The sequence below is a fragment of the Lacerta agilis genome, chromosome 5 (genome assembly GCF_009819535.1).
Source record: "Lacerta agilis isolate rLacAgi1 chromosome 5, rLacAgi1.pri, whole genome shotgun sequence".
Classification (NCBI taxonomy): Eukaryota; Metazoa; Chordata; class Lepidosauria; order Squamata; family Lacertidae; genus Lacerta; species Lacerta agilis.
Genome location: NC_046316.1, coordinates 9,810,580 through 9,832,062, shown reverse-complemented (window position 1 = coordinate 9,832,062; position 21,483 = coordinate 9,810,580). Strand labels below are relative to the sequence as shown.

The window sequence follows — 21,483 nt, the reverse complement described above, 5'->3', positions numbered from 1 at the left end:
GAGCAACTTATATCAGACAAAGCAACATTCAACAACCCGTCAGAATCAATAGTAAACAGTAAAATTAAGCATCAGCAAATAATAATTAAACAGTTCGACCACAAAAAAAGAATTACCAATCTATCTCAATAAAAGGAACAGCAAATCACAATGCATAAAATACCACGAAACATACAATACCACGTAAAAGGATCACATCAAGAAACAAAGGAGCACAATTTATAAAACTATTTTTAAAAAGATCCCTGAACTCCTCTCTTCCCAGCTGCTGGTGCTGCTGTTGTTCTCAAAGTCATAGTCTTGGAAAGCTTAAGTGGGGCAAGGCAGGTGGTAACACAATTGTTTGATGAGGAACAGAAAGTCTCTCTCCTCTCCTATGTATCTTGGGGGAGAACAAATGTCCCAAACAGACCCAGGAGAAAAACACTCTTGTCTGCTTCTCTGGATCAGTTTCCCCTCCTTGAAAAAAATCGCATGAAACTTTTTTTTAATCCCATCATTGTCTGGGACAAAAGAATGGCAGGGGTGGGGGGTTAAAAACATGGCGGGGTTATTTTATTTTATTTTTACTTTTGGCTTACAGGAAGAAAACTGTACAGGCAACTCCCCACTTAACGTGCATTGTGTTCCTGCACAACCACGCATACATGTGGTGCCAGGAAATAGAATCATACCAGAAAATGGCAGGAGGAGAGCTGGAGTGTGGGAATGCTAAGTTTAAGTCTGCCTTCTGGGACCTTATTGTGAACAGGACGTCTGTAAGTAAACTCTTTTTATGCTTTTATAGAAAAGACTGTGTAGTGTCTTACTTTGAGAGGGATTAAAAGGGGAAAATACCAGGACATTTATTACAGAGGTTCTAGTGAACCTGAGCAAGCTATCCGCTGTGTGTGTTTAAAAGGGGAATGTAAGACTCTGCTAAGTTCTGGGACTTGTTGACTCAAGTTGGAATAGGATATAATAAACAATATATCCTCTCCTGCATCCCTAAACTTTCCCAAATGGAGAGTCTCTAGGCTCATGTGGAGACCCTCCCCAGAGGAGGAAGAAGAAGAAGAAGAAGAAGAAGAAGAAGAAGAAGAGGAGTTTGGATTTGATATCCCGCTTTATCACTACCCGAAGGAGTCTCAAAGCGGCTCACATTCTCTTTTCCCTTCCTCCCCCACAACAAACACTCTGTGAGGTGAGTGGGGCTGAGAGACTTCAGAGAAGTGTGACTAGCCCAAGGTCACCCAGCAGCTGCATGTGGAGGAGCGGAGACGCGAACCCGGTTCACCAGATTATGAGTCCACCGCTCTTAACCACTACACCACACTGGCTCTCAAGAGGGCACTAGTGAGGGAAGAGGAAGCCCCAAAGAGACCTGAGGCACAGCAGGGCCTTGTTTAGATTGCTCAGCCATCCTGCCTAACAGCAACTCTAGATATTTTGGTCTGGATTGGAGAGGGAGCTGGAGGGCAGGGGGAAAACAGGCATTTAGAGGCTGCCTCCTAGATTATGGGATTTCACTTATGCTCACAGCAGCCCGTGACATAACACCTCCATAAGTGAGGAAACGCCTGTAAATGGCTAAAATGTGAAGGCTTTGCTTGCTACCGAGCAGGTGACATTGTCCTAAGAAAAGATTTACCCCAGATTTACCTATGGGTACCATGGGGACGCGGGTGGCGCTGTGGTCTAAACCACAGAGCCTAGGGTTTGCCGATCGGAAGGTTGGCGGTTCGAATCCCCACGATGGGGTGAGCTCCCGTTGCTCGGTCCCAGCTCCTGCCCACCTAGAAGTTCGAAAACACATCAAAGTGCAAGTAGATAAATAGGTACCACTCCGGCGGGAAGGTAAACGGCGTTTCCGTGCGCTGCTCTGGTTTCGCCAGAAGCGGCTTAGTCATGCTGGCCTCCTGACCCGGAAAAAATGTCTGTGGACAAACACCGACTCCCTCGGCCAGTAAAGCAAGATGAGCGCCACAACCCCAGAGTCATTCATGACTGGAGTTACCGGTAACTGTCAGGGGTCCTTTACCTTTACCTTTACCATGCAAGCATTTGCACAAAGCAGCGCTTGGAAAATACCTAAATTCCAACTTGCAATCTCTTATATACTCAGATCTGTGCCATTCATTAGTATGTTTACTCAAGAGTTGCGTTCCACTCTGTTGAAGGTGGAGGGCTTGCTTCATAGTACTTGTGCTTGGAATATTCAGTGATTGAATTTGGATAGCTTGACGTATATAAGTGCTATCAGCAAGAAGACAGCAATAATCAATGGAGAAATGCAAGTCAAGTCAACACTTTGGCTACGCTTTGCTTCGGACCTCACCGTCACTCCCTTCCCCTGTTTGCTAGGGTAGACATTGATGCATTGCTAGAGGAGAAAATGCAGCAGATTTGCATGTGCTAATTTAAGTGCATATATGCAAATTTGGAAATAATGGGTGGCGTCCGGATGAACTTGCTGTCACTTTGTTGGCATTGCAGTCTTTCTGATGGAGAAGTCGGTATTCATTTCCTCACAAGATTGGGGTCTATGAAGCCCAACAGAACAAACTACAGTATATAATTATCAAAAGTAGCTGGGTTTGATTGTTCATTTGTGGTTGGCTGTGGTGATCTTTGGTTTCCTGTGTGAGTGGGGTGTGTGTGTGTTTTGGATCAGGTTAGCCATATTGATTTGTATGCTGTCGGTAGATTTTTGTCATTGTCTTGTTGGGCTGTGTATGCGATGAAGGGGGACCATACGGGGGTGAAGGTGTCTTCTTCTGTTTGTCCCCGTGCTAGTTTTAGGTTGCTGGTTAATTTTTCTAGTAGGGCTGTTTCCCATACTACTTGGTACCATTGGTCCATATTGACTCCTGACAGGTCTTTCCAGTGTCAATTGCAACCTCTCACCGCCAAAGAAACACAAGCAAACAACAGAGAACCAACACAAGCGACGCTGATACCAAACCCTACATATTTTAAGGAAAATAAAAACATCACCTCCCCACCCCACCCACCCCACCACCCACTTCCTTCCCCCCGCTCTCTCCCTAATGTTTCAACAACTAAAATTGATCTGTAAAAATGCTTTATGGAAAAATACGAGAGACATTACACACACTTTGTAAACCAAGAAAATCTTTAATAATAAAAAAGGGGGAAAAAAGTAGTTGGGGAAAGGCAGTGGTGGTGTTATAGCCAAGAGAGGGAATTTTGTTCTCTCTCCAGGTTTGCTGTTTTCAGGTACCTTTAGGGCACATTTATAATGAAACGTGGAACAGCAAGAATAGGGGGTGGGGAACCAGTTGCTCTCCATATGTTGTTTTGCTCTATGGGATCATGGGAGCTGCAGTTCCGCAACAGATCCCTGAGCTGGACTGATGCTCACAGAATCATAGAATTGGAAGGGGCCACAAGGGTCATCTAGTCCAACCCCCTTCAAGACAGGAATCTTTCACCCAACCTGGGGCTCGAACCCATGACCCGGAGATTAAGGGGTCTCATGCTTTAGCAGCTGAGCTATCTGTATGATTCCACACTGAACTCCGAAACTTTGGAGAAATCTCCACTCTATGGCTATTTCACAAGAACTTGGCACACTTTTGTTATAAAGCATTACCTTTTACGAAACTGATCTTAAAGCTGCTGAGCGCGATCTTGTGCCTCTCTAAGCAAAGATGAAAGCAGGAAATTAACTATTCAGACATTATCAGAACATCAGATTTATGGACTAGCTCTGTTCTGCTTGTAAATTCTGAACATTCAGTTCATTTAGAAACCACTATGATCAGCCCCAGCCAGCACTGTCCGAGGGCTGATGGAAGTCACAGTACAAAATTTCTGGTTTGTGCTGGAACCCCCCCCCCCCCGAAACCTCTAGCTGCTTGGCGATTTGGGTGTGCTAAGCTGAAAATGTGATTGGAAAAATTGAAAATAAAACACAGCAAGTGTTTCTATATCAGTACTCCACCACAGAATGAAGGACAGAGGATTTCGTATCCCAGAGCTTTCGTTTAGCATCTCAAGCAGTGGCATTCATGGGTTGGTTCTCAGGGCAAAATCTACCTCACCCTTAGGTATAGGGTTTATTTGTCTCCCACAATTAGCTGGGGGTGGGGAGGCTTAAACCTTTGCCCCTACTGCAGACCCAATCCGAACTGGATCCCAAATGGGATCTTTTTTTGTGGCAGATCCAATCCAGATCAGGTCCACACTAGTCAGTAAATTATTTATGCCCCTTAACTCCCACACCCCACATGCTAAAGCAGGGTTGAGAAAATTTATATACATTCTCTTTTAACATACACCCATTCTTTAATTCCTATTCATTCATTCGTTCCCTCCCTCTCTGTCTTGTACATAGCAATGAGGGTTTGAATGTGTGTGTGTGTGTGTGTGTGTGTGTGTGTGTGAAGAATTTTAAAAAGGAACGGGGAAAATTTATAATGTATTTAAGAGAACACTGTAAACAACTAAAAACACTGGCAGGATTTGAGTAATTCTTGTAATGTACAAAAACACCTATGGGAAAATGGACTATTGTTTTTTTTTTTAACAAATTAGAGAAAATAAGATAAGCAGTTGAGAGAAAAAAAACGATTGCTAATGGTAACCATGGAAGGGCGAAGGGAAGTCGAAGGATTCAGAGAATCCTAAATGAAGAGGTGAATGATGTGTTTGAATTTACATTTGTAAAATTTAATAAAAATATATTGAAAAGAAAAGAAAAGAATATATATATATATATATGAAGGATGTCATATAGAGGAGGGTGAAAGGTTGTTTTCTGCTGCTCCAGAGAAGCGGACACAGGGCAATGGATTCAAACTACAAGAAAGAAGATTCCACCTAAACATTAGGAAGAACTTCCTGACAGTGGAATTTTCTACCAAGGAGTGTGGTGGAGTCTCCTTCTTTGGAGGTCTTTAAGCAGAGGCTTGACAGCCATCTGTCAGGAATGCTTTGATGGTGTTTCCTGCTTGGCAGGGGGTTGGACTGGATGGCCCTTGTGGTCTCTTCCAGTTCTATGATTCTATAAAGGAGCTTTGCTCATGGTTATTTGTCACAGGGGTGCAGTCTTTGTAGAGATCAATGCACACAGGGAGAGGAAAGTTACCCTACCTAGCCAAGCCCCAATATGCAGTCACCATGAACACCGACCCCCACATGTTAGTTGAGCTGATGTTGGGGTGTTTCTTTAAAATAATACTTCTGATTATTTAATTCTGTCTTCGGGGGGGGGGGGAGCCAACAGCTCTATGAACATAGCAAGCATAATTGGCCATCCTTTTGTCCCATGCTGAAAATAGATGGAAAGCATGTTAGGTTTTGCTATGGATTTATCATGAAATGCTTCCCCACAAATAATTTCCCCAAATTAAATTTATATTTTATACTCTTGTCTTTCCCATTCAACATCACTAAATATTTTCTTTGCCTTGGTAAAAGGTAAAGGGACCCCTGACCATTAGGTCCAGTCGTGTCCGACTCTGGGGTTGTGGTGCTCATCTCGCGTTATTGGCCAAGGGAGCCGGCGTACAGTTTCCGGGTCATGTGACCAGCATGACTAAGCCGCTTCTGGCAAACCAGAGCAGCGCACGGAAATGCCGTTTACCTTCCCGCCGGAGCGGTTCCTATTTATCTACTTGCACTTTTGTGCTTTCGAACTGCTAGGTTGGCAGGAGCTGGGACCGAGCAACGGGAGCTCACCCCATTGCGGGGATTTGAACCGCCAACCTTCTGATCAGCAAGCCCTAGGCTCTGTGGTTTAACCCACAGCACCACCCGCGTCCCACTTTCTTTGCCTTGAGGAGCAAAAAAATATATTGTCGGCTCTTTTTGGACCTTACATTCATTAAGATTATTTTCATGCACTCAGCCATTGTAATCCTACTGATAAGCCCCAATTGACCCTTCCCTTCACATTGTGGGATTAATGGAGCAATTAAATACTGAGGGGGCTCTGCCAGCTGAGAGAGAAGCTCACTGCTGGAGACCTCCCCAGTGCCATGTCGCCGGTGGGCTTCTGTTGGTATTAGGACTATGATGGGGGAAAGCTATGAATCCACAGGACCCCATGTCCTTTTGACACACACTCCCAAAGGCCCTAAAACTACAGCAGCCCTAGAGCTGGCGTATTTAATATCCTCCCGTTGACCACAATGAGAAGACAAAAGTAAGAATACTCCAGCTCTTACACTCACTCGCACACGGACATTTGGGCACACACACCAGCTGCTGCGCTCCCCTCAGGTAGGTAGAATTGCACTGTAATTGACAGCACAACTCAAACCCAAGATCCACTGCGATGAGAGAGTTAGGATTTGGCCGATCTTGGGCTCTCAGCTGGGGCCATGCCAGTGTAAATCCCTGACCCTAGCTTAGCTGGGGCTGAGCCAGTAGAACTTAAGTCGGCATTAACTAGCACCGGTGTAAGTCTCCGAAAAGGGGCCCTGTGGGGAAAGGGGAGATGGACACCTTTCATACCCTCCAACAGCGAAGTTTCGAGTGGTCGTGGCTAAAGACTACTTGAAGAAGAAGAAGAAGAAGAAGAAGAAGAAGAAGAAGAAGAAGAGTTTGGATTTGATATCCCGCTTTATCACTACCCAAAGGAGTCCCAAAGCGGCTAACATTCTCCTTTCCCTTTCTCCCCCACAACAAACACTCTGTGAGGTGAGTAGGGCTGAGAGACTTCAGAGAAGTGTGACTAGCCCAAGGTCACCCAGCAGCTGCATGTGGAGGAGCGGAGACGCGAACCCGGTTCACCAGATTACGAGTCTACCACTCTTAACCACTACACCACAGTGGCTCTCTCACTTGCTGTAGTGCTAGCCAATAAAAAGAGGAGTTTGTTCTGACGGAGTGCCAGCTTCTGCCAATGGCGACGCAAGAGGAGGGCGGTGCTGCTAAAAAAGTTGTAGGGCAATTAAAAAACAAACTCCACTGATGCCGCCGCTGCCAACATACTTCTGGAAGTATATCAACTGGAAAGCTGCGGTGGAAGGAGAAAGAAGACTGGGCGATAGACGGGCAAAGGAAAGAGAGCATCTTTTGGTTCCCTTTTTTGGTGCCACACTCTGGTGTGAGCCAGCTGACTCGCACTACAGCTTAGAACCAAAAAAAGTGTGTCCTGGGTCCCCCTCTCTGGCATGGCCAGGGCAAGGGAGCCAAAACAGGACATTTGGGATTGGGATCAGAAGCCAGGAAGGCTTCTGTTAATCCGGAATGTCCTGCTTAAAATGGGACGATTGCACAGTGTGCCCTTTCAACTCAGCCATGGCAACCCAGCAGAATTTAGCCAGCGAAAACAGTGGTGCATGTCAAATTCCTTCAGGTTCCTTCTAAATTGCGTTTGGAATAGGGGTGAATTACACCAGCATAATTTGCACCGGCTTTCTGTAGTAGGATTGCTCTGTTATTCCATCTGCTAGCATAGATTATCATATATATTTCATAACCTTGACCCAATAATAAAATGGAACCATACAACATAGTTAAATTAAGATCTTTATCTTTTTAAAATATATTAATATTGCACCCGTCTCATTCCATGTCTTACTAGGGAAATTAAACTGCAATAATTAAACAGCTGAAACAAAGGAGGTGAATAATGCCTTTGAAAAGGTTTTTATAAAATTCTGCATTTAATCTATCTGAACCAGAAGCCATAATGATACTTACTCTTCTGTATATTTTGCATTTACTTATTTCAAATTTTTGGGAGGGTATAGTAATATACTTTTTTTAAAAAAAATCGCTTCTTTTTGAAATGAATAGGTGTCCCAACACAAACTTCAGCTTGGCTTGGGAGCTCATAGGAGGCAAGTGCAGATTTTTCAAGATGTTGGAATCAAATAATATATGGAAGCCACAAGTTCCCTACCCTTGGTTTCTTGTGCCGAAAAAGAACAACAAATACACCCATCTTATTTCTTTCTCTTCTCAGAATCAGTTTTGAGAGACCAATCGCTTCTGGTTCCAAAATTTTATTTTCTTTCCTACGTACCTATGAAGACAATGAGTGTCAACGGTGTACCGGCACTTTGCTCCCAATTTCCCCACAGATGTTGAAAAGTGCAAGGAGCAGAACTGTGTGGGACCCGAGCCCGCACCACATCTGCTAGGGGCCTGAGTTGAAGTCCCCCAATGAAATTTTCTGAAACGTACCCCATAAGGTCGGAGTGGACTCTCCATATCACCATGGCTCCAGCTCCCGACCCACAATCTGGCAAACCACAACGGTTGGTGGTATCAAAGGCTGCTGGGAGATTAAGGAGAATCGACGCAAACCTATTCCGTGCTGTTCCTTTCCCGAAACAAGTTACCCGTCAGAGCAACCAAGGCTAAAATCAGGCCTCAGCCCAGGTTGAAATGGGTCTTGATAATCCACTTCTGCCAAGTGCTTCTAGAGCTGGCCAGCCACCAGCTGTCAATCACTGTCAACAATAGGCTGCTGTAGCATTACAAGCTGTCGGGTGTCTGTTATGTATCGGTGAAGCCAAAACCAGCATGAGGACAGAGCGAGGAGAGTAAACAGCACCTGCGGCACTGCTATTTGTCATGCAGACACCCTATTGGGCAAAAAGGCTGCCACCCCCCTCCATGTGACTTATTTGCAGAATCCAACTTTCTCAATAGAGATTCTCAAGGAGAATGGTGCCATTTTATGGATGTATTCACCCACGTATGAAAATATCCAGCTTGCCGGAAGTTGGCAAGCTGCTGCTGTGCCAAAACCTGCCCTCCAATTTGCCACAAATTTTATTCACCAGCAAAAGAGACCTGCCTTTTTCACAGGGCACGTTAGATTTTCTTTCTAACATCGGTTGGTTGCAGGGTTGAGCCTACTTTATCATTTCAGGGGGGCAAGGTTGGTATACGCATTTTTCTTCCCATTAGACATTTCTTCAACCCACAGCAGCCTCCCCAGCTGCCTGAATCTCCTGATTAAAAAAAAAAAAATTAGCTTGTGATTTATTCCCCTGGGTTGTTACGGAAGTGCTGACTTTGTTTTTAAGGGAAATGCTTCCTTTTTACTTTTCTGCACCGATTTCTTTACAAGTAAGAAGACTTCTCTTTAAAACAAAAACAAGCTGTAGCCCGATACAGACCACCAGACAACATCCCTAGTTTCCCAGCTGAGGACATAATGTGGTTTTCAGTAAGCACATGGCACCCAAGAAGGCTGCTGAGTGCAGACCACCAGAGAGATAATTTGCAGAATAAAATAAAGGAAACTCACAAACACCCCCTTGGCCACTTTGGAAGTAACAAAAACCATGCACCCCATCCACAATAATTTCAGTGACATTTCCCCTCACTTCCGATAAATTTTGAGTGCAGTTTGACCAGAAGGATCTTGTGGCTGCTGCCAGCACTGAAATCAGAAGTAAAAAGGCGGCACTGGTAAAGTCATTCCTTGACTTAGATGCTACAGCTGTCAGTCACAGAATCGCATTCACGGCCCTGTCTGTCTGCCTCCTCACGCCTCTCTCTGCCTGGCATTGCCCATTCCTGAACAGCTGGGGGGAGGTTTCAAAAACTTAGAAGCCATTCCAACACCCCAAAATGGCCCCAGAGTCCCAGAGTACCTTGGAATCCAGAGGCCTCTGGTTCTGAGGAGGTCTGAAAAGGATATTTGTCTTGGTTTAAGCCCTACCTTAGTACAGTGGCCCCTCATATTTAAAACCACAACATAGCAGACCCTCCAATCGTCCCTATTTTTTCAAGAACAGCCTCAGATTTACAGAAGCTGTCCCAGTTTCTGATTGAATCCCAGAATGTCCCACTTTTCCTTAGGACGTCCCTATTGTCATCAGTAGATAAATATTGGAGGGCATGGAGTTATGTAACCCCCGAGCCAAGGAGATAAGTAACTATACAACCTTTAGAAGACATCTGAAGGCAGCCCTGAATAGAGAAGTTTAAAAAAAATGTTTTTATATATGTTGCAAGCCACCCAGAGTGGTTGGGGCACCCCAGTCAGATGGGTGGGGTATAAATCATAAAAATATTATTATTATGGAATAGGATATGTTTTTTAAAAAATGTTTAATGTTTTCATATATGTTGGATTGGCTGGACAAACCAGTCAGATGGGTGGGGTATAAATAATAAAATTGTTTCCGTTATGGAATAGGGCGTCCCTATTTTAACTGGAGAAATGTTGGAGGGTATGTTTAGCGTGATGAAAGAATGGTTAAAAGGGTGCGTCGTTTTGCCTCTTTCTACACATTTTTGTGGTGCTTTGAGAAGGGGGTTGGGTTGCTTTCGACTAATTGCGGAGTGCACCATCTCTTATAACGGACGCGGGTGGCTCTGTGGTCTAAACCACTGAGCCTAGGGCTTGTCGATCGGGAGGTCGGTGGTTCGAATCCCTGCGACGGGGTGAGCTCCCGTTGCTCGGTCCCTGCTCCTGCCCACCTAGCAGTTCGAAATAATAACTCTGCAGTCTTCAGAAGACACCTGAAAGCAGTTTTTTAAAATGCTTAATGTTTTATTGTGTTTTTATGTATGTTGGAAGCTGCTCAGAGTATAAATAGTATAATAATAATAATAATAATAATAATAATAATAATAATAATAATAATAATAATAATAATAATGGAATAGGAAGTCCCTCTTTTCATCAGAGAAATGTTGGAGGGTATGAGCTGTCTTCGGACAAACGCCGGCTCCCTCGGCATATAGAGCGAGATGACCGCGCAACCTATGGGACGCAGGTGGTGCTGTGGTTTAAACCACAGAGCCTAGGGCTTGCCGATCAGAAGGTCGGCGGTTCGAATCCCCGTGATGGGGTGAGCTCCCGTTGCTCGGTCCCAGCTCCTGCCCACCTAGCAGTTCGAAAGCACGTCAAAGTGCAAGTAGATAAATAGGTACTGCTCCGGCAGGAAGGTAAATGGCGTTTCCGTGCGCTGCTCTGGTTCGTCAGAAGCGGCTTAGTCATGCTGGCCACATGACCCGGAAACTGTCTGCGGACAAATGCCGGCTCTCGGCCTATAGAGCGAGATGAGCACGCAACCCCAGAATCGTCCGCAACTGGACCTAACGGTCAGGGGTACCTTTACCTTTACCTTTACCTTTACCATATCTTATGTACTCAACACAGTAGACCAGGCATTGGCAAAGTTTTTGTGGCTTGGGCTGGTTCACGGTCCTGCAGATGCTGCAGTGGACCGGAGTGTGTGCGTGCGCATGCATGCGCAAACACTATTTCCGGCGCTCCTTCTGGCGCGGAGGAGGTGTGCGCAGCTTCCCATTGGCTGCAGGAGCTTCCTTCAGCCAATGGGAAGCCGGCTAGTGTCGCGGAAGGCGGTCCCCACTCTGCTCCGCGCCGGTTTAGCATGGTGCAGGGAGCCAACCGAGTGGGCGGCGGGGGTCCATGGGCCGGTGAAACGACCCCATGGGCCGCAGGTTGCCGACCCCTGCAGTAGACATACTGGAACATCCCTGCAACACCCTTATTCTCACACAACTTTTCTCCCGCTAGTCTGTCTGGAAGGCATGTCTGCAGATCATACGCATGTGCAGGAAAGTGCCAGTTACTGAGCGGCGAGAGACGAATTTCTGCACATCCTCCGTGCGCCCTCTTTAATTACTGTTTCGACCGGGGCTGAGGCCTGACATTCAGAACCGGCTCCAGGCCCACCGCCAAGCCCGGCTTCAAATTAGCTTCTATCTGCGACGCTTTATTTATAATTAAAAGTAACCTGCCACTGCTCAATCTGGCTCCTTTCAGTGCCGGTTCAATCTGTGCACCTGCTGCCGCCACAAATAATTCCGCTCCTTTCCACAGTCATTCCGCAGTTCTGGCCAAGGGGAGCAATAAGAGGGGAGGGGGGGACTGCAGCTGTGATTGACAAGCAATTAAGAAAGAGGAACAGAGAAGTCCTGCCCCTTCCGTTCATAGGTCATATAACAGGAGCATAAGGACTCTTCCTTATTGCCGTCACTTGTCCGTTGCAGCGCAGCTTTTGCTTCCATTGGCTGGAACGGAGAAAAGAGGCGAGGAGGAAGTGAGCTTACTTCTTATGGAGAAGCCAGCAGCTCCACAGGTTGTTGTTTTCCTTTGTTAAGTGTAGCTCGATGTTGGGAATGTGCAAGTTTGCAAACTTGCGTTCTACCCAGGCATTAAGCATGCAACCCCTCCCAGTGTCACTATTTTCCAGGGACAGTCCCGGATTTACAGAAGCTGTCCCGGTTTCTGATTAGATCCCGGAATGTCCCGCTTTTCCTTAGGAGAAAAGTTGGAGGGCTACGGAGTTCTCCGACCCCCAAGCCAAGGAGATGAATAACTCTGCAATCTTTAGAAGACACCTGAAAGCAGTTTTTTTTTAAATGCTTAATGTTTTATTGTGTTTTTATGTATGTTGGAAGCTGCTCGGAGTATAAATAGTATAATAATAATAATAATAATAATAATAATAATAATAATAATAATAATAATAATGGAATAGGAAGTCCCTCTTTTCATCAGAGAAATGTTGGAGGGTATGAGCTTGTCTTCGGACAAATGACGGCTCCCTCGGCCTATAGAGCGAGATGACCGCGCAACCCCAGAGTCGTCCGCGACTGGACCTAACGGTCAGGGGTACCTTTGCCTTTACCTTTACCTATGGGATGCAGGTGGCGCTGTGGTTTAAACCACAGAGCCTAGGGCTTGCCGATCAGAAGGTCGGCGGTTCGAATCCCTGGGACGGGGTGAACTCCCGTTGCTTGGTCCCTGCTCCTACCAACCTAGCAGTTTGAAAGCACGTCAAAGTGCAAGTAGATAAATAGGTACCGCTCCGGCGGGAAGGTAAACGGCGTTTCCGTGCGCTGCTCTGGTTCACCAGAAGTGGCTTAGTCATGCTGGCCACATGACCCAGAAGCTGTACGCCGGCTCCCTCAGCCAGTAAAGTGAGAGGAGCGCTACAACCCCAGAGTTGTCCGTGACGACCTAACGGTCAGGGGTACCTTCACCTTTACCTATGAGCATGGCTGTTGCTCAGTTTTTTTGGCAATTTTCTCCCAAGGTTAAAAAAAAGCTGTGGGCTGGATAAAGGAGGCAACTCCTCGAGGACAAGATCCCTTTGCCCCACCCCCATAAAATATTTGAGGGGCCCAGGGTCCCCACAAAGTGATGGGCACATCAATCAAATGGTGTGTGCGCAGTGCGGGGTAGAGAAGAAATCTCACATGAAAAGCCGTGTTGCCTTTGGGAAGAGAAACTGGCGGGGAGGCTGAGTGGGAAAAGCCGCCCCCCCCCAAGTGAAGGTGGCTGAAAGAAATGGGAGAGAGGAGGGAGATTTTTGTAATGCAGCAATAGGAGGTAAGAGAGACCTATGGCAAGATAGGCCAAGATGGAGCCAAGAAAATGTGGGACCCAGCTTTTTTTTGTTTGTTTTGCACAAAGTCGTTGACCTTTTTTTGTGTGCAAAATCTAAAAAATAATAACAATCAAGTTTTTGAGCTATTTTTAAGGGAATTCGCCAAAAACTACACTTCCGACATGGGTTGCCATAAATCCAGATTTCCCTGGACATTTAAGCAAATTTCTGCCCAGATACTGTTTCTGATGGCCCAGTCCCGGCTACTTCCGGGAATGAACGAATGAATCTTTATATGCGTCAGCCATCGGCCATTGCAATAAAACAACCATACGATATACGAAGAATAGAAATAAAAAGTCAGTTGTATAAAATACATTTCAGGGTTCTGAATCAATAGTCAAATAGTGGGTCTTATTCTGAGTGCCCCAGCTAAAAACCTTGCAACCTTTGGCTATGTCCGGGAAATTCCGGACGTATGTGGTGAAGGTGGTATTATACAGGTGTGCTGTGTTAGGCAAGGGTTAAGGTCTCTGTGCTGACTTACAATGCCCTACACAATTTGGGACCAGGCAGTTTTACCTTCCTCCATATGATTTGGCTTGGCCATTGAGGTCAGATCCTGAAGCTTCCTTCCCCTGGTTCTGCCGTCAGGGGGAGAAGCAAATCCTGTAGCAACCAGGGGAAGGGGGACTTTTCTGTTGCAGTGCCCTTTCTATTTAGCAACCTCCCCTCTTATGGCAGGCGGCCTCCGTTGATGATATTGCGTTGCATGCAATAAATTCGTTTATTCTCCCAAAACGTTGCTAGCGATTAAAACCAGTTGGATTTGGATTTCCCGTTTTTATGGTTGCGATTATATAGGTGTTGGTTTTATTGTGTGTGTGTGTGTGTCTTTCACATTGTGCTGCCCACCGCTTTACAATTCTTAAATGACAAATGTTAGAAAATATTTTAAAATATGAATACGCTAATAGGATTTCAAGAAGTTTTGTAGTTATTGTGTAGATATATTATTGTAAGTAGGGTAGTAAAAGTAAGAAGGAATTTTATGATAATGTAAGCAATGGTTGATTAAAGAAGTATAATATCAAGATATAATTCCGAAAGCCATGTGGAGGGATTGAGGGAAGTCATGGCTTTGTAAGCCAAAGTGGAAAATGTATGAAAATGTTTGAATTTTATATTGTAGTAGTATAGTGTAAAAACAATAAAAATTATTTTTAAAAAAGAAAAGAAAATATTTTAAAATAAAGTAAAATAGTTTTCTAAGTTCTGTGAGGGCCAAAGCCTTAAACCTACATATGCAGCAGCTCTCATAAGCCCCAGGTTTCCCCCCATACTCCGTCCAGCTCCTTTTGTTCCTTGCACATAGAACCCAGCACTTTTCCTACATACCTGTACTCAGTTTGCCCTTGTATTAGCCAAACCCAGTCCTTCACATCTAACATATCAAACCGCACAAGCAACTTGTGCTATTCAGAAGTAAGTCCTATTGAATCCAGCGGGGCTTTCTCCCAGATAAGTGAGGGTAGCATTGCAGTCAGAGTCATTGTTTACTGTATTTACAGTCCATTGGGGGCCCCAAGCCTGAGTTTGTACTACTTTGGTATGATCGGGGCGGAGGGTGTGGGCCGCCCCGGGTGTCACCACTGGGGGTGTGTGACAAAATGCCGGGCAGCACTCACACAGCGTGCCTGAGCCACCTGTCTCTCCTGGGAGTGACGCAGTGGCTTGGGCGCATGCAGGCTCCGCGCTGCCCCAAACGGTCTGCCCACTGCCTCCCCCTCAGCTGTAGGGCAGCAGATTGGGAGGAGGCAGGCAGACTCCAGAGGCCCCGCGGAGCGTCCTGCCCTGTGGTCTAAACCACTGAGCCTAGGGCTTGCCGATCAGAAGGCCGGCGGTTCAAATCCCCGCGACGGGTTGAGCTCCTGTTGTTCGGTCCCAGCTCCTGCTCACCTAGCAGATCAAAAGCACGTCATAGTGCAAGTAGATAAATAGGTACCACTCCGACGGGAAGGTAAATGGCGTTTCCGTGCGCTGCTCTGCTTCGCCAGAAGCGGCTTAGTCATGCTGGCCACATGACCCGGAAGCTGTCTGCGGACAAACGCTGGCTCCCTCGGCCTATAGAGTGAGATGAGATCTGCAACCCCAGAGTCGTTCTCGACTGGACCTAACGGTCATGGGTACCTTTACCTTTAAGGTCTGATGAAACCCACCATACACACAAAGGCACAACCAGTCTAGAGACACAGCAAGGGAGCAAATTTGTAAGCAGAGCAGATTAATCTGAGGTCATGCCCTGCCTGAAACTGCTAATCTGCCCATGCTTGGTTGCGTGCCAGGCGTTTCCAACCTCACCTCTCCATTTTCTTGGTCCCTCATGGTTCTCGGGAGCTTTCAGCTGAGCTCCAGTTATCGCCAAAGCAGACATAATCAAAGCAGAATGTACATGACGTTTAGCAGCTCGAGGCAGCAGATAGGGAGACATAACATGGTGTTTGGTTTCCCAGGTTTTTGGCTCCTGCTCCAAGAATTCAGCGATTCCTTGGGTCAGCCACTGCCATAACCTTCAGCTTGGGTAAGCTGGCGGGCAAATATTTTGCCAGCTATCTGTTGGAGGGAGGGAGGGAGGTCAGGCTTTTTGCCTAATATGAATACACATCTTGAATGTCCTGATGATAAGTCACACAGAAGGGTTTATGAAGTTAAATTTAACTGTGTGTGCGCATGGGAGCACAGGCTGAATTGGTTTTAACAGACAGTGGTGGTGTTTGTCTAATTATTCTGGTATGAACAAAGTTCCCAAAAGCCAATTAAAAACAGGGAACCTCCATATGCAGAGGCAATCTATCTCTGACTACCAGATGCTAGGACAACATAAGAGGAGATGACTATTTTCTTCAATTGTTTGTCAGGCTTTTTGAGAAGCCTGACTAGTTTCTGTTGTCAAGGTTTTTTCCCCTCCAGACTAGCAGTAGCTTTTCAAGATTTCACCTGCTGCCTTTCCCCTTCCCCACCAGGAGATGCCAGGGATTGAACCTGAGTCTTTTTTGCGCGCAAAATCTGTGCTCTTAGGACCCCTTCCATCTTCTGGGCTGAGCACTGGAGCCTGGTCACACTTTGAGGGGGCAGCAGTAGTAACAGTGCCGTTTGACACAGTACCGTTGACACAGTACCGTTTTGAAGCATGCTGGGCTTTCTGTTGTTGCCGGAGTCGTGATTAAAAGCTGCTAGTTGAAAAAGAGAAGGCTCTTTAATAGTTGTGTAGCAGACACGCTCATGCCCTCCTACATTTCTCCGATGAAAACAGGGACATCCTATTCCATAATAATATTAACGATTATCTTATAATATACCCCATCTGACTGGGTTCCCCCAGCCACTCTGGGTGGCTTGCAACGTATATAAAAACATAACAAAACATTAAAAAAGAAAAAACTTCCCTATACCTTCAGATGTCTTCTAAAGGTATATTTACTTGGCTCGGAAAGTAGGAGGATTTATTTTGAAAGTAGGAGGATTTATTTTGAATTAAAATTAAGAAAGATAAAAGATAGGAAAATGATTTAAAACAGACGGAAGGATGAATCTGAAGTAAAGTATTGTATGGAAGGTGGAAGTCACTGTATAGACTATTTGTATGGAATTGTATAGATTATTTGTATGGAACTGCAGCAATGCAGGGAGGAATATAGGAAAGATTAAAAAAAAAGTTGAATAATGTGTAACTAGAATTAATTACTGCTTTTTGTTTCCTTTGTTTGTATCTCTCTTGCATTGGAAGAAGTTACCTACGTGACTATACACTTAGTCTTACTTTTTCTTTCCTTTTTTCTTTTTCTTTCTTTTTTCCTTCCCCCTTTTCTACTTTTTGTGGTTTTTATTTTTGTTGTTTTTTGTTTGTTTGTTTGCTTGCTTGCTTTGTTTGTTTTTTACCTTTTGTGGTTCTTGCTATTCCTTTGTATTTGTATCTGTGAAAGGTTTTTAAATTCGTTGTGAAATTGTTAAATCTAAATCTAAATAAAGTTGATATTATATATATATATATATATATATATATATATATATATATATATATATATATATACTTGGCTCGAGGGGGGTCCACATAACTGCATACCCTCCAACATTTCTCTGATGAAAATAGGGGTGCCCTTTGGAAAGGCAGGACATTCCAGGATCAAATCAGAAACCGGGACAGCTTCTGTAAATCCAGGACATTTGGAGGGTCTGCTGTAAATACCTCTTTTACAGAACTGTTAAGTTCCCTTTTTCACCTGGGCAACCTAGAGGTGGTGGCAATGACAATAGCCGAAATCGGCCCCTCTCAGGGGAGCCAACTTGAAGAAAATATGCACATGATCACATGACACAGTTCACTCACACCATTTGAATGGCAGTGCCCATCAACCTTGGGGGAATGGCCCCCTCAAATATTTTAGAGGTGTGTGTGAAGGGACCTCAGCCCCCAGGAGCTGGTTCCCATGGCCCCCACCAGAGATAGAGGCTTGAGGCCTGCTTTGGTGGCCATGGAGTAAGGGTGCTGGAAGAAGTTGCATAGAACAGTGTTTTTCAACCTTTTTTGGGCAAAGGCACACTTGTTTCATGAAAAAAATCACGAGGCACACCACCATTAGAAAATGTTAAAAAAATTAACTCTGTGCCTATATTGACTATAGATAAAGTAATTTTTCAATTTTTCCCACGGCACACCAGGCAACATCTCGCGGCACACTAGTGTGCTGCGGAACAGTGGTTGAAAAACACTGGCATAGAACACCAAGGACCGACTAGAGTTATTTAGCGGGTCATGGCTGTAAGGCTGGAAAAAATGGTGCTCTTGCTGTCGAGGGAAAAGGCCTGAAACCAAATCTTCCCCTCAGCCCCAAATCCAGCACACTGGATACAGCTGCTCCAGACCAGGCTTCCTCAACCTCGGCCCTCCAGATGTTTTGAGACTACAATTCCCATCACCCCTGACCACTGGTCCTGCTAGCTAGGGATCATGGGAGTTGTAGGCCAAAAGCATCTGGAGGGCCGAGGTTGAGGAAGCCTGCTCCAGACTCTCTTAAGTGTCCCCATTTTCCAGGCCACAGACCTGGATTTACAGAAGCCATCCCAGTTTCTGATTTGATCCCGGATTTGATCTGATCCTTAGGCCGTCTCCATTTTCATCGGAGAAATGTCGGAGGGTATGGAGTTATGCGGCCACTGAGCCACGGAGATAAGTAACTATACAACCTTTAGAAGGGAAGCTTTTAATGTGTGATATTTTAATGTATTTGATTTTTGTTGGAAGCCGCCCAGAGTGGCTGGGGAAATCCAGCCAGATGGGCGGGGTACAAATAATAAATATTTGTACAAATTTATTATTATTATTATTATTATTATTATTATTATTATTATTATCATCATCATCATCATCATCATCATCATCATCATCATCATCTGAAGGCAGCCATGTAGTGTGAAGCTTTAAAAATGTGTTATTTTGTTTTTATATATGTTGCAAGCCACCCAGAGTGGTTGGGGCACCCCAGTCAGATGGGCGGGGTATAAATCATAAAATTATTATTATTATTATTATTAATTTAGGACGTCCCTATTTTCATCAGAAAAATGTTGGCGGATATGCGATAACAAATCTCATTAGCTGAGACTTCCCAGTCAGATGGGCGGGGTATAAATCATAAAACTATTATTATTATTATTATTATTATTATTATTATTATTATTATTATTAAGGACGTCCCTGTTTTCATCAGAGAAATGTTGGCGGATATGCGACAACAGATCTCATTAGCTGAGACTTCCGAATGGTAGCCTCCTTCTCAGGGTCTCCAGGGCAAGGACTAAAGTCTGAAGGCGAGGTGACAGGAACAAGTGGGCACACTGTTGTCAACTTGGCTTGAGTGCTGTTACCATTAGTGCCCTCCCCTGCTCATCAGACTCCACCACATGTTGGTCCCATGACAGAGCAAGTGCTGTCCACATCTCAGCAACTTCAAGCCCCTGGCCTACAACTCCTTAGCTCTCACACGATGCTCGCCCTTCTCTCAGGTTCTGCGCGTCTTGGGAGCCTGACAGGCCTAGCCTGAATGCCTTTCTAGTCTTCCTTTCAGGGCCATTTTGGACAATGACCCTAAGCAACGTTGTTATTGCCACTCCCAAGCAAAGGTGTTGCCACAAGAAAATAAGAGTTTCCAACTGCCACCCCGCTTGTATCTTGCTGCACAGGCAGAGAAGCAAAAACGTTTTTCTTGCTCATCACAGTAACTCTATATCCACACCATTTTGAGCGAGACTATTAGTTATTATAATTTCTGTAGTGCAAGACACCTTACGGAATACAAGAGGACAGGGTTTCCCATAACCTGCTTGTATATTACAAGTCGGAATAACGAAACACAGTTTTTGTGACCTCGGATCTTGGCATCTTTGATCTCAGAGGTCCAAGCTGTTGAGGATAGGTTTCCTAGATTAAAGGGAATACCGTTGAATAGTCCCAGTAATGTTATCCTCGCTTCATAGGTAATTAACTGACATAGGACTATCTGACTGACATTTAGACCAATGTCTGTCTAGACAAATGTTTGTGTCACGCTGTGTGTCAAACAGCATTCTCCCCACCCCAGTGTAATATACACCTGAGATTTATGAAGGTAAATCTTCAGCTAGAAAATAAAACTAAACATGATAAACCTTGGTCCATATGTAAGTGACACTTGAACAGCCCAATCCTATGCACGTTTACTCAGAAATAAGTCCCACAGAGCATACTGCCACCTGCTCTCACATATGTTTATGGAATCGTAGCCTTAATATCTTTACATTCGATTGCAACATTGGCTTGGATAAATCAGAGGGGAAAAAAATCTATCCACCTGGAGGACAACTCCCCTGTTTTTCAGCTGAGATCAAGAGATCTGGCGTGATGGGGGGGGGGGATAACAAAATGTTTCATGTTTCGCATCTGATTAGTTTCACATGATGTGCTCCCATGCTGCCCTTGTAAACACAGCCGAAAGCACACATCACAACATCCATGCAGTTTCTTGCACCTTACCTTCTAGATCCGAGTGTTTTGATCAGAGGCGGGTGGCCACGGTGCCGCCTTCAGCTTCCCAGCACATTTATTTCCAAAGCAGTTCGCTCACCCCTCAGACTTCCTGTAAGTCATATCCTTTCGTGTGAATGAGAACGGTGGTTTTTCGAAGTGGAAGCTGCCAAGTCTGTTTCCCCCCCCCCCCTCAAGATCTGCCCAAATAGGTGAAACGAAGCGAGCGAGAAATCAAAAGTCCATTAAACTTACTTAAATATATCTTAGGCAAGGAGAAACCAAGTGTAGAACATGGTTGGGGAAGAGCAAACATACGTATTGGAATAGCCACGCAGTGTCAAGTAACAGGCAGCCACTCACGAGCTATTTTTAACCACAGCTTCTCTGCTGGCAATGCTTCAAAGATAACTGAGTGACAGAATATAATGTTCTGCGATTGGCCAGCCCCCAAGGGTGATTCAAACCATAAACCGCCGCATTTTCATGCCATCATCGGGTGGCGGGCGAAAATGTTTTCATGAAAGTCGTCATTAAAAATAATAACCCAGAAATGTGCCCATGAGTTATACACATGATTGTCTTCGTGGTGTCATTTCATAAATAGCCCATTTCATCATCGGGGCAGGACAGATGTATCGCACACCACATTCTCCGAGACACAGCCCTCCCTGTCCTTCGGAAGCCAATAGAAAGAGCGGCTTTAATGGGAAAGACGCTCAAGCATAGAGTTTCATTCTGAAGGTTGCAGTAAAATATTAGATAATGAGTGGATGTTGCATGTCATCAGCAAGCCGTGCTTTGCTCCTGCAAATAGGAAATGGGCTGTTCCCAACCTGGATCAAAGCAATTATGGAAATTGTTAGCATTTACAGAAGCCGTCCCAGTTTCTCATTGGATCCCAGAATGTCCTGCTTTTCCTTAAAGGTAAAGGAACCCTGACAGTTAAGTCCAGTCGCAAACGACTCTGGGGTTGCCGCGCTCATCTCGCGTTAATGGCCGAGGGAGCCGCCGTTTGTCCGCAGACAGTTTTTCTGGGTCATGTGGCCAGCATGACTAAGCTGCTTCTGGCGAAACCAGAGCAGCGCACGGAAATGCCATTTACCTTCCCACCAGAGCGGTACCTGTTTATCTACTTAA

General features: G+C 45.1%; 1 protein-coding gene across 1 annotated transcript in view; it reads right to left on the bottom strand.

Moving 5' to 3' along the window:
- C5H10orf71 (chromosome 5 C10orf71 homolog) overlaps positions 1-20,515 on the bottom strand; it is a 28,494-nt gene extending 7,979 nt beyond the window's left edge. The window contains exon 1 of the mRNA XM_033148454.1: positions 20,353-20,515. The gene's annotated coding sequence lies outside the window, so the exon portion shown is untranslated. The remainder of the gene's footprint in view (positions 1-20,352) is intronic.
- Positions 20,516-21,483: the final 968 nt, after the last annotated feature.